Source organism: Zosterops lateralis, assembly GCF_965231275.1.
Source record: "Zosterops lateralis genome assembly, chromosome: 15".
Taxonomy (NCBI): domain Eukaryota; kingdom Metazoa; phylum Chordata; class Aves; order Passeriformes; family Zosteropidae; genus Zosterops; species Zosterops lateralis.
The window spans coordinates 14,708,798-14,720,821 of NC_139775.1; the positions used below are offsets into that span (position 1 = coordinate 14,708,798).

At 50.9% G+C, this 12,024-nt stretch overlaps 1 protein-coding gene across 1 annotated transcript in view; it reads left to right on the forward strand.

The window, feature by feature from the left end:
* Window positions 1-12,024, forward strand: part of RAB11FIP3 (RAB11 family interacting protein 3) — a 69,147-nt gene that overhangs the window by 16,094 nt on the left and 41,029 nt on the right. The window contains exon 2 of the mRNA XM_083872415.1: window positions 1,840-1,933. The gene's annotated coding sequence lies outside the window, so the exon portion shown is untranslated. The remainder of the gene's footprint in view (window positions 1-1,839; window positions 1,934-12,024) is intronic.

A 12,024-nucleotide genomic window follows, 5' to 3' on the forward strand; every position in this document is an offset into this window, starting at 1 on the left:
ACTGGAGAAGGTGCTTGTGTTGTCTTATCCCATTCACAGGATCTCAGGTTAATTTTTGGTAAAGAGCTCTGAGATCATCAAGTCCAACTTGTGATCCATCCCTGCCTTGTGCCCAGCCCAGAGCACTGAGTGTCACTTCCAGGCTTTCCTTGGACACATTCCTGCAGGAATTGGGACTCCAGATCTCTCTGGGAAGCCCCTTCTAATGCCTGACCACCCTTTCTGGGAAGAAATTCCTCTTGATGTCCAGCTTGAGCTGGAGTCAGTCAGTGGCTGGGCAAGGCTGAGCCCTGGGGGATTTGGGTTTCTTCTTGTGGCAGGAATTCAGTGACAGAACCCAGGGAATGGCTGGAGCTGTGCCAGGGAGGGTCAGGTTGGATTTTAGGAAAAGGTTCTTCCCCCAGAGGGTGCAGAGCTCCAGGAGTGTTTGGACAGCACTGCCAGGGATGGGCAGGGTGGGATTGTTGGGGTGTCTGTGCCAGGGTTTGGACTGGATGATCTTTGTGGGGTCCCAGGATATTCACTGGATGATCCTGGTGGGTCCCAGGATATTCACTGGATGATCCTGGTGGGTCCCAGGATATTCACTGGATGATCCTGGCGGGTCCCTTCCCATCAGGATATTCCATGATCCCAAGGTTTTATGGTCCCAGCCCTGTGGGTTCCTCCATGCCAGTGGAATTTTCCCTGCTCCTGTGGGAATGTGGGATGAGTGAAGCACATGGGTGAACAGCTCCAATTGTGCTGTGGATGTGATTTTCCTATAAAAACACATACCTGGCTTTGAGAAAACCAGCAAGAACTCAATCAACCCTCCCAGTGGTGCTGCATGCAGGGCAGCTCTGAGCTGGGCTGGGAGCTGAGTCTCCTTTGAGACCTTCCCTGAAAGGAGAGGTTTGGTGATTCACCAGCTCCTTCCCCAAGAACAAACTGAAACCCCAGTGAGTCAAAAGGTTGTGCTCATGAGAGCTGCACAAATCCAGCCCTGGAGACTCCCTCCTGTGCATCAGGAGGAGGAGGATGTGTGTGGCAGGGTGAGGACAGCACAGGGGGCAGGTTTGGGGTGTGGAGTTCACTCCCCAAAGTGCAATTCCTCTCTCACCTCTCCAGCTTCCTGCTGGGATTGTTCCTGGGCTGAAGGATGTGCTGCAAAAATAGACAAAAGTGCCTCAAAAGCTCTTAAAATGAGGGATAAATGTCTGGTTGTCTGAGCTGGAGAAGCATGTGGTGTAAAGGATTTTCTGCTGGTGGAAGGAAGGAGCCAAATGCACCTTTTTGGGACACTTTGGGCTCTGTGTTTTTTTGTCTTTGAAGATCCCAAACCATCCCCAGCAGGTCTCAGAGTGCCCCTTGCTCCATGTCTGTGTTCCAGCACCCCCATCCCAGCCCTCAGCAGCTGATTCCCTCCCCCTCAGGCATTGTCTAATTGGGAAAACGTTTCAATTATACGGCCTAAATTTGTAACATGGAGCAGTTCATTATCACCAAATCCCCTTAATTGGGCCCTCCTACCAGGCAGCCTATTACTGAGTTTCCCAATTAAGACAGGACCTCTTTAAAACCCATAAAAATAAACAAATCCCTGGCAAAGCAGGCCCATGTTACAGGAGACACTGCCCAACAAGAATTTCAACACCAACCATGTCCTAATTAACCCCTTTGTGCTGATTACTTGGGTTCCCTTCAAGGAGAATGGGCACAGTTTGGGATCAGCTCAAGAAATTCATTGTTATTTGCTCAAATCTTTCTGCTAAAGAGGAAAAAAGATGATTACAGGGTGTTTCTGTGCTGTTTCCTGCAAGGATTCCATAGGTAACGTTGCTTTTTTTTTGATTGCAGGTAAAAGACTTGACAAAATACCTGGATCCCAGTGGATTGGGAGTTATCAGCTTTGAAGATTTCCACAGGGGGATCAGAGCCATCAAAAATGGAGGTGAGTTCCCTGCAGTGCTGGGAGTGAGTGAGGATGGGAACAGGCCAAATTTAACACCAACGGTTGAGCTGAGAAGCTGCTTGGGGAAAACCATCTGGGTTTGGTTTTCTGAGAGTCGCTGCTCTGTGCAAGGGGGAGAGGCAAGGAACATTTAATAAGGGTTGGAAAAGGTGGTACAGCAGTCCTGGTGGTGGTGGTGGCGGTGGCATGTTTTGTTGTTTAGCAGGAAAGTTCCTTCCTACAAAGAAACATCAGTGAGAAAATCCCTTCTTTGGTTTGGTGTCTCTCACCTGTGTTTTTTGAGGGGTTGTTGCTCTGATGGAGCAGATGCTGGAGGTGTCTGGCTGTAACATCTTCCTAACACTGGCATTGAACATGGAATCATGGAATGGTTTGGGTTTGGAGGGACCTTAACCCTCATCTCATACTCTCCCCCTGCCATGGCAAGGGACACACATTCCACTGAAATGAAAATTACCATGCATTTACTAATTTATTGATGAATTTACCAATGCGTTTATAACCTTCACTCCAACTGTTTGGAGGATCAAGATGCTCAGATGGTTTTTAGCAAGCAGCACATTAAACCAGAACTTTGAATTCCCTGATGATCAGGATGATTTTCAGTCAGGATGATTTTCAAACAGGCCAGTGCCAATCCTCTTGTGGCTCCTGAGGGTTTTTCTTGCAAATGCTTCCAGAGCAGTAACTTAGTGAAATGTGAAGTTGCCATTTGAACCCCTTTGTGGCAGAAAAGGTGTTGTTTTTTTCAGTTTGGGATTTCTCTCAGAGGGTCATTTTGGGCCAGGCATGCTGTTCTGGGCAGGGTGTGAGAGATCTGGGAATCTCCCTGCTGGAGCAGCTGGAGTCCTGCATGTGCAAATGTGAATTATCATCCTTGCACAACAGTCAGCTCTGCTCAGAGATGTTTATCTGGGATCTCAGCCCTGCTCAATGTGCCCCTGCTGCCAGCCCTGCACATGGAAAATGTGCAAGGATGGCAAAGATCCATCCTTCCCATACAAACTGTGCTGTTCCAGGAGTTAAAAACCCTCAAAGCAAAGTTTTCTCCTGTTCTTCTGTCAGTTGACCATCCCTCCTCCTTCTCCCCAGTCCCACCCCCACTTTATTTATTTCCTGGTGAGGCTGTGGCTGCCCCTGGATCCCTGGAAGTGTCCAAGGCCAGGTTGGAAGGAGTTTGGAACACCCTGGGATAGTGGAAAGTGTTGGGGTTGGAATGGGATGAGCTTTGAGCTCCCTTTTCCCCCCCAAACCGCTCCAGGATTATTTGGGCTGGGGGCTGCAGTGTTTTATTGCAGCTCCCAAGGTTCCTGGGGCAGCCTGAGCAATTCCCAGCTGCCAGGGAAGCAGGAGGAACTGCAGCACACTATTAATTTGTAATAAATTGCCCTTGGAGTGGAGCGTTTGTGAAAGCCCAGGCTCGTGTTTCTCCTCAATAATTCATCACTTTGGTGTTGTGTTCTATTAATTGAATGGGAAAAGCAGATCCAGGCAAAGCTTTTAGGGTCTCTATTTATTAAATGTGAAAGAGATTGATATGTGTTTATTGCAGTGGTTAGGAAGGGCTGAGCTCTCTAACAACACATTGCATTAAATGGTTATAAAAGAAGCCCAGGGTAAGGAGCAGAGGAGGTTCTTTGAGTCTCACAGCTGAGCATTTGCTCACATTGAAGCAATCAGAAGGATTTGCTGCTGCTCTTGAGACAGTCAATATTGATCATCCCTTTGTAACCAAAGCAGAGGTCGTGCTGCTGCCGGGTGTCCCTTTTAACAGGGTTTGTTAATTAGCTGGGCCTATTTTTAGCCAGGGAATGCTCTGCTGGGTTTCTTGGTGCTCTGTAATTCTTGGGTCAGTCACAGAAGTGAGAGCTGATGGCAGCTTGGACCTTTTGGTGCCTGTGTTAGTGCAGGGTTTATTTCTGAGGCTGTTCCACTCTTCTCTCCCCTCTCTCAGGAGAATTCCCTGAGGAGAGCAGCTGGGATTTGCCTCCAGCCTGGCAAGCTGGAGGTGCAGTTCCAAGCCCAGCCAATTTTCCTCTGTCAGCTGCATTTCTCACAGCTGCCTTCGTGTCCACTTGGCCTTTGCATGCAGGATGCTGAGCTCCCTGTCCTGTCCCTGTGCCAGAGGAACAGGCTGATCCAGGGCTCCTGGTGCTTGCTCTGCCTCCAGCCTGGAGCAAGAGCCACTGAAACCCTCACACAAAGCCCCAGGGCCACCTCTGCACTGCCATGGGCCAGCTCTGGGCTCTGTCTGGCCAGAGAATGCTGACTGTGAGCAAAGGGATTTGGATTTGAGCCTTCAAGGAGAGTTTTTAGCCTTCTGCCCTCCCCAGAGGATGGACCCCAGGCTGGATGGGGAAGCGTGGTTCTCATGGATTTATTTCTGCCTGCAGTGTGGATGGCCAAGGAAAAGCTTCCAGAGGGTTTCCCTGCTGTGGGAAGTGCTGAGCCTGTGGCTCTAAGGTGGTTTTGAGTTCTGTTCTCAGGCCTGGGGACTGTGGGGACAAACTGGGACAGCTCCCCATGGTCTGCCCTGTTCCAGCCCTTCCTGCTCATCCCTTGTCCTTCCCTGCTCCACCAGGAGTGACTTTCCTGCTTTTAAAATCCATGTGAATGGTGCCTGAGTGACTGGCCAGTGTGCACAGCAGAGGGGGAAATGTGGATCCCACACTGGCAGCGTGTCAGGGGGGATAAATGACTCTGAGAAGTGGAATTTCACAGCCTGGGATTGTAAAACTTGAGAAACTGATAATGGAGGGAAGGCAGTAATGAAGGAGAGTGTGATGCTTTAAAAAGCTGGGGTTTGAGGCCTGGAGAATTGTCAGCCAGAGGAAGAGCTGGTGCATCTGGCTGCCATCAGTGAGATCCAAGGGAAAAGAAAGAGGGAGGGAGCCAATGTGGCTGCTGCAGTCATCACTGTGAGGAGCTCCAGCTCATGGAGGAGCTCCTCAGGGAGAAACAGGAACCAGGGATTGCATCCCAGCCCCTTGGAAAACTCAGCCTGGGAGTGAGGAGCCTGTTTGTGTGGCAGGGATGGGGGCTGAGATGGGGTCTGCAAACTCCATCTGAGGTGCCTGGACCAAGGAGCAGCTCTGCTCCTCTGTGTCCTGCCTGCAGGGACAGGAGGAGTTTGGTGAAGGATGGGCAGGATCAGGCACACAACCAGGCCTGTGCTCACCACACATTCCTTCCCTTGTCATGGTATTAGAAACCTTTTCAGCTTCAGACACCTGGTTTATCTGCAGGGGTCTCTCAGCACTCAGCAGGGCAAAGTGAATATCTCTCTGCTCACACTGCAACTCAAAAGGGTAAGGAGTTGTGTCATTCAGACACATCCTCAGAGCTAAAACATCTGTAACATCTGTCTTCAGGGAGCAGCCTGCTGGGAAGGGGCTCTGCACACAGGGAAGGTGACACTGGAGGTGTCAGGCAGTTTGAGTGACCTCTGTGCCAGGCAGGGAAAGGTGCATTCCTGGAGCTCCCAGCCTCATCCATCCATCCATCCCTCCCTCCATCCCTCCATCCATCCCTCGATCCATCCATCCCTCCATCCATCCATCCATCCATCCATCCATCCATCCATCCATCCATCCATCCCTCCATCCATCCATCCCTCCATCCATCCATCCATCCATCCATCCATCCATCCATCCATCCATCCATCCCTCCATCCATCCCTTCTGCCTTGTTCCCTGAACAAAGGGGCCCCTGTGCACTGAGACCAGACTCTGCAGCCACTGAGGGATGGATGTGTCCAGGAGCTCAGGGGAGGGCCCAGTATAGAAAAAAATCACATCCCTTTTTTTTTATTATTGTTTATTTTTAAAACGCTTCAACTTAAAAGCCCTTTGGATTTGGGGAGATGGAAAATTCAGCTCGAGAGCCAACACCCAAACCTGGAAGCTCTAAGAGAGTTCCTCTTTGCAAGGAGGAAGACCTGGGAGACCCCTGGAGCTTTGGAGGAGCTGGATCAGGAATCCACTGTGCCAAAGGAAAGTTACTCCAGGGGAATATGAGAGGCTTGGAGCAGCAGGAGCATCTCCAGCTCCTCACAGGCACTTCCAAAGGCCGGCTGGAGGGAAAAGCCTGGAGCTGGGAAGCTGGAGCAGACAGGGCAGGATGCTGAATAGCAAATTCAGGGCTGGGGGATCAGGCTGTGGCTCTGCCCAGAGCCTGTGTGGGAGCACCACACCATTCCTAATTGGAACTGGCAGCCGTGGGAATTGCTGTCAGGATGAGCCTTGGTGGGGCTGCAGCTCTCCCATCCCTGGGAGGATCTCAAGGGGGTGTTCCCACAGTTTCTGCAGCCGTGTCCTGAGAGGTTGGTGAGCTCCTGGTGCAGCTGAGTGTCAGCTGGGAATTTCCTGAGAGGAAATCCCTCATCCAGCCCTTCATCTCTCAATGAAGGACGTGAATGTTGGACCTTAAAGGCTTTGAGCCAGGAGGGAACTGCACAGCAGCTCCCAAAACCAGACCTGAGGAGTTACCCCAGGTTCAGGCTGTGTCCCACATTCCCTGCTCCCACTGCTCTGCTCTTGGTGGTTCCTTGGGATGTGACAGTGCTCAGGTGCCACCTTGGAGCCCACTGTGCCCAGTGCCACCCAGTGCCATTCAGAGCCACCCAGTGCCACCCAGAGGCACCCAGTGCTACCCAGAGCCACCCAGTGCCACTCAGAGCCACCCAGTGCCATTCAGTGCCACCCAGTGCCATTCAGAGCCACTCAGTGCCATTCAGTGCCATTCAGTGCCACCCAGTGCCACTCCAGGGCAGGATGTGGTGGCTCAGGATGGGCCTGGGAGAGCCAGGCTGGCTGCCCTGGTCACCGAGATCCCGCTGACCTCCGTGGGACATTCCAAGGTGTTGGATATCCCCTTTTTTGCTTTGTGTGGAGGCTTTTTTCCCCCCTCTGTAGGATCTGCATTGCAGATGGCTTTTGCTACGCAAAAGGAAAGCTTCCCTTGCCCAGGGATAATTCCAGAAGCCAAAGCTTGCATTCCCTTCCACCTCCCAAGCCTTGTAGTTATTTCTGGGGCTGTCTGTGTGCATCCTCAGCTCTCTCAGCCCCACCTGGGTGCTGGGAATGCCGTGGATTTGCAACAGGCCACTGCTGACACCTGAGCACGAGCTCTCAGCGGGGGTGGCCAGGCCCAATTGAATATTCCAGGCGTTTGCTTTTTAAAAGGAAAGCCTTGTCCAAGGCTCGGCAGATGGAAGCAGAGCTCGTGTGCACGTTTGACTAAACTCGGTGAGTATCTGGCACCGGTTTGAGCACTTCCTACGTTCCCCTGGGAGCTGCTGAGCCCTGGATTCATGCAGCACACTGCTGCAGTGGAGACCTTCCCGCTGCTCCTGCCTGTTCCTAACCCCTGGGTAAACCATCATCATCCACAGGGACACAGCTCCTTTGATGGCTGAAGGTAGGACAGATGCCTCTTTGTGTACAGCTGGGAACGGGGGCTGCTGTGAATGGGAAATCAAGATTGATTCATGAGCGAGAATAAACCCCAAATTGCTCTCATTATGTCTTCTGCATTTATTTTAATTTTTTTTTTTTTTTTTTTTTTTTTTTTTTTTTTTGCCTTTGCATCTTGCTGCGCTCTGGCAGATCCATATGGATGTGCTGTACATGCTGCTGGTGGGGATAAGGACTTTAGGAAGATGAGTGTTAATTCTGAAAGCAGTGGAGATTTAAATGGCTCTTTTAACATTTATATGGATACTTGAAAAAAAAAATATAATCCCCGTGCTGTTCTTGGGAGCTCAGGGTTCTGCTCATCTCCTGTGGTGCAGGAGGATGATTGCAGCACTAGGATTTTGCCAGATGAGTTTGGAGTCCACATGCTTGTTTGTGCCCCCTTCTGCCAGGGGCAGGAGCAGCCAAGGCTGTTTTAGAATTAATTTGGATTTTTTTCCTTTGAAATAGTGGCACTTAGAGGGTTGTATTGGAAGCTGCTGGGCCTGCCCATAAAAATGTTTGAGTGCTTTACTGGGGTTCTTTAGCCCAGAGAAAAGGAGGGTCAAGGGAGGAACTTGTGGCTGTGCACAACAAGTCCCTGACAGGAGGGGACAGCTGGGGGGGATCAGGTTGTGCTAGGGGAGGTCCAGGTTGGACATCAAGAGGAATTCCCTCATGGAAAGGATGGCCAGGCGTTGGAAGGAGCTGCCCAGGGAGGTGCTGTAGTCCCCATCCCTGGAGCTGTCCCAGGAGAGCCTGGATGTGGCACTCAGTGCTCTGGGCTGGTGACAAGGTGGGCACTGGGCACAGATTGGGCTGGGTCATTTCAGAAATCTTTCCAGACTCCAAGATTCTGGGATTGTGTGGAGTCTCTGTAACTCCATGCTCACAGCAAATGGGGAATTAGTGTGAGGGATGGAGGTGAGCTGCCCTGGGGGTGCTCTGGGGTCTGTCTCCATCCCTCTCCTGAGAGAAGTGTTGGGTGTATCCAGGGCACAGAGACCCCTCTGTGAGGGGCTGATCCTCTGTGTGGAGATGCAAACAGCAGAACTAATCAGGTGTGAATCCAGCCCAGCTGGAGCTGTTCCAGGGCAGAGCAGGACACAGGTACAGCCCCAGGGCAGGGGCATTGAGGTGCGTGCTCCTCTCCTCCACCCCAGTGTCCTTGGAGAAGGAAAGTCCCTCTTCTGCTCCCCAGGAGCCCCAAAATGCTCCTCTGTTTGTGGAGACCTTTCTCTCCAGCTGTGCATCCCCCGGGATCCAGCAGATCCTGGCTGCAGGCCTCTTCCCCATGGCAGGGTGAGCAGGGGTAATTTTTCTGTTCCCCTTGGAAGCTGAAGCAATTGCTGAGAGAGAGAGGAGCTGTGGAGCAGCTGGGAGTGGAACCACAGATCACACTGTTCTCGAGCTCTTTTAGGTCACTATTTCTCCTCTAATACAGACACAGAATCATTCAGGTCGGAAAAGTCCTTTTAGAATCATTTAGGTTGGAAATGTCCTTTAGAATCATTGAATCCAACCATTAATGGACTCGATCTAATAACAATATACCAGGGCAAGGACTCTGATGCTGGTGGTGGGGAGCACTCCTGGCTCAGCCAGAACAATTTCTCAGCTTGAATTTCTCCTTTGATTTCCACAACCACTTGTTTGTGTGTTGAATTTATCGATGTGGCAGGTGGGTGAAGGGTGACTGCTCTGCTCTGGGTGCTCCATGGCTGGGAGGGAGCTGTGCCTCCCAAAAGCAGCCTGGCAGATGACATACTGCATTGACCTACTTTTGGGAGAGGCGCAGGAGTGTTGGGAGAGCTTTGTCCGTGGGCAGCTCCGGGATGAGAGCGGCGAGGAACGGCTCAAATGTGCTGTTGGAAGGCTCTGCAGCCATGGGGGGCCAGGGAAAGGGAGATTGGCATGGGAATCTCTGCCCCTCTGAGGATTCCTCCTTCAGGAATTTCCTTTTTATGGATTCCTGCTTTGGGGCATGTGCCTGAGAGATCTGGCTGTGTCCAGTCGCTGTCGTGGAGTGTTCCCTCAGTCCGAGGGAATTCTGGTTCAAAGCTGGGATTAAAGCTGGCATCAAATCCCCAAAGAGTCACTTGGTTCAGCATTCCTTGGGAGGGAGAAGCATTGCTGTGTAGCCAGATCTCCTGGAAATCAAAGCTAATTCCAGAGCAGAGAGACCTCCACGTGTCCTGAAGTGAAGAAACCTGTGGTGGCTTTTTGACCCACAGACCATAACCCAACCTGATCAAGACAAATCTGATACCCAAAAGAAAGCAAAATTTACTGGGAAAGGAGGACAAAACCACTACAGGGACTACCTATTTTCCCAGGAAGATGAAAATAGGGAGCAGTGCTTTATTGGAGCTTTGGAGCAGCTCTTAGCATGCTCTTCTATGGAAATGATGACTGAAGAGAAAACAGGGGCAGGTTCTGTTAAATAAAATTTCTCCTCTTCCATCTGCTGCCTCTATTTCTCCATTGCAGGATTTTCTTTCTGGGCTGTGCTGTTTCCCTCCACATCTGGTGCTGGGAATGCTTTTGGGAGCTGGGCTGGCCTGTGGTTTGGGGAGTGTGTGGGAGGAGGTTGGGCTGGGCTGGGCTGGGCTGGGCTGGGCTGGGCTGGGCTGGACTGGACTGGACTGGTGGCTCCACTTGGGTGTGGGGAGTGTTTTCTGTCCTGCCTGTTCTGTTGTCTCAGGTTTGGATGTTAGTCCAGAGTGAGGGATTGCCCATGCTTGGATCAGCCCAGGAAAGGGGAAAATGTGTCCTTCCTCCTGAGCAGGAGCACCTGGAGCATCAGGAGATCCCTGTCCCAGCTTGGGTGAAGGAAAGTGGAGCCCGGTGCCCTGCAGAGCTGTCAGCTCTTTCTGCTGAGGAATCCAGTTAATCCGGAGTTATTAACAAAGGGATAATTACTCACCTGGGACTTGTGTTCCTCCCTGCCCAGCTCTGTCACAGCCTGGGGGCTGGTGACTGCCCTGGGTGACCTGGCACCCCTGTGACACCCTGACAGGTTGATGTGGCAAAAGCTTTTTTTTTCTCCAGAGCATTTCCTTGGACAGGAGAGGCTGTGTGTGGTGTGGATTTCCTGGGAAATAAGCTCTGATGGTGAAGCAGCTGGGTGGGACAGTTCCAGTGGGAATCCACACATTGGGAAGAAACAACTTTCCCAATTCTCTGGTGTTCTGGCTGAGCACAGCTCACATTATCTGACTCCCATTCTCCCTATCCCAGGCTTTATCCCCTCCTGGGCTGGTCTATGTGTCCCTCAATGTCTTTCTCCTTCATGGTCCTCTTTTCCAAGCTCTTACAGTCCAAACTGCTCCTGTAAATCACTGGGCAGTTTATTCCTCCTGAGAATAGGAAGGACTTCTGCTAATGAGGCAATAGGAGTTTTTATTAATGTGGTTAATAATTATAGAGAGCTCAGCAGAGATGCCATGACAGCTTCTAATAAAAACACCCCTGAAGAGGAATTGGGCAATGGCTTGTTTGGACCTTGTTTCCACTTTGGAATTGATGATCCTGGAGGGTTTCTCCAACCTGAGCAATTCTGTTTGTCACCTCTCAGCCCCTTGGTGCCTTCCTGCAGCCCTCATACTCTGGACTGGAAAGGTTCAATTCCTCCCTGTGCTCCTTCCCCTGCAGGGGAGTAGTCAGGCACAAATAATGGCTGAAAAAAGGAATAACCTCCAGTTTTACAAGACCCCCTTCCATGATTTTGTTTTATTTTGGGTGATGTTTCCTATACAGAAGCCAGTTGGAGCAAAAGCCCTTTGAAGAATGCATCTCCCCTCTCTTTCAGTGACAAGTGGGACATGGCTTGGCTCTATTTCCAAGGGATTTTCTGGGAATGTTGGAGTTAGGGGGAGAAAGAGGATTCAAACATGTACCTTCAGGAGCATTTTCCTGTTACTCTGCATAGCTTTTAAGGGATTTTGGAGGACTGGGACTCCACACTGCTCTACAAGGGCCAAGCAGCAGGAGGGCACAGGGGCTGCTTGACCCTCCCTGTAACACACAGGACATTTTTGAGTAGCACAATCATCATTTCCAAGAGATGGCTCAGGACTGTGGAACACCACCTTGGGGAGAATTCTTCCTGCAGGTGTAGTTTAGTGCCTCTCCCCTTATGTATTTTCTGTCCCCAATTTCCCCTAAACCCAGGCTGGGTTCTGGTCAGGACCTAGATGGCAAGTCTGAGATCAGATGCTTTATAAATAACTTTATAAATCATTTTCACTGATGATTTTGCAGCTCTGTTGTTGAGGTTGGAGCCTCAGCTGGAGCAGAGGGTGTCTGTAGTCCCTGCCCAGGCTCACAGCTCTCCTGTCCCTCATGTCTTTTCCAGAGGCATGTGGGTGGTTCTGATCCAAACCACTTCTCAGGGCTCAGTGACAGCTTTGGAGAAGCTTGGCATTAATTGTGGTCAGTTTTTGGTGTGGCTAGTGGAGGGCAGAAATGGCAAGTGAGACCTGACTGACAAATACTGATGGCTGAATGTTGATTCACAGCAAATTGAGCTGGAAGTGTTGTGGGTGTTGAAAGTGTTTCCTTTAATCCTTGTGGGTCTGGAAGCTGTGCCTGGACCGACACAGGCATTGCTCTGAT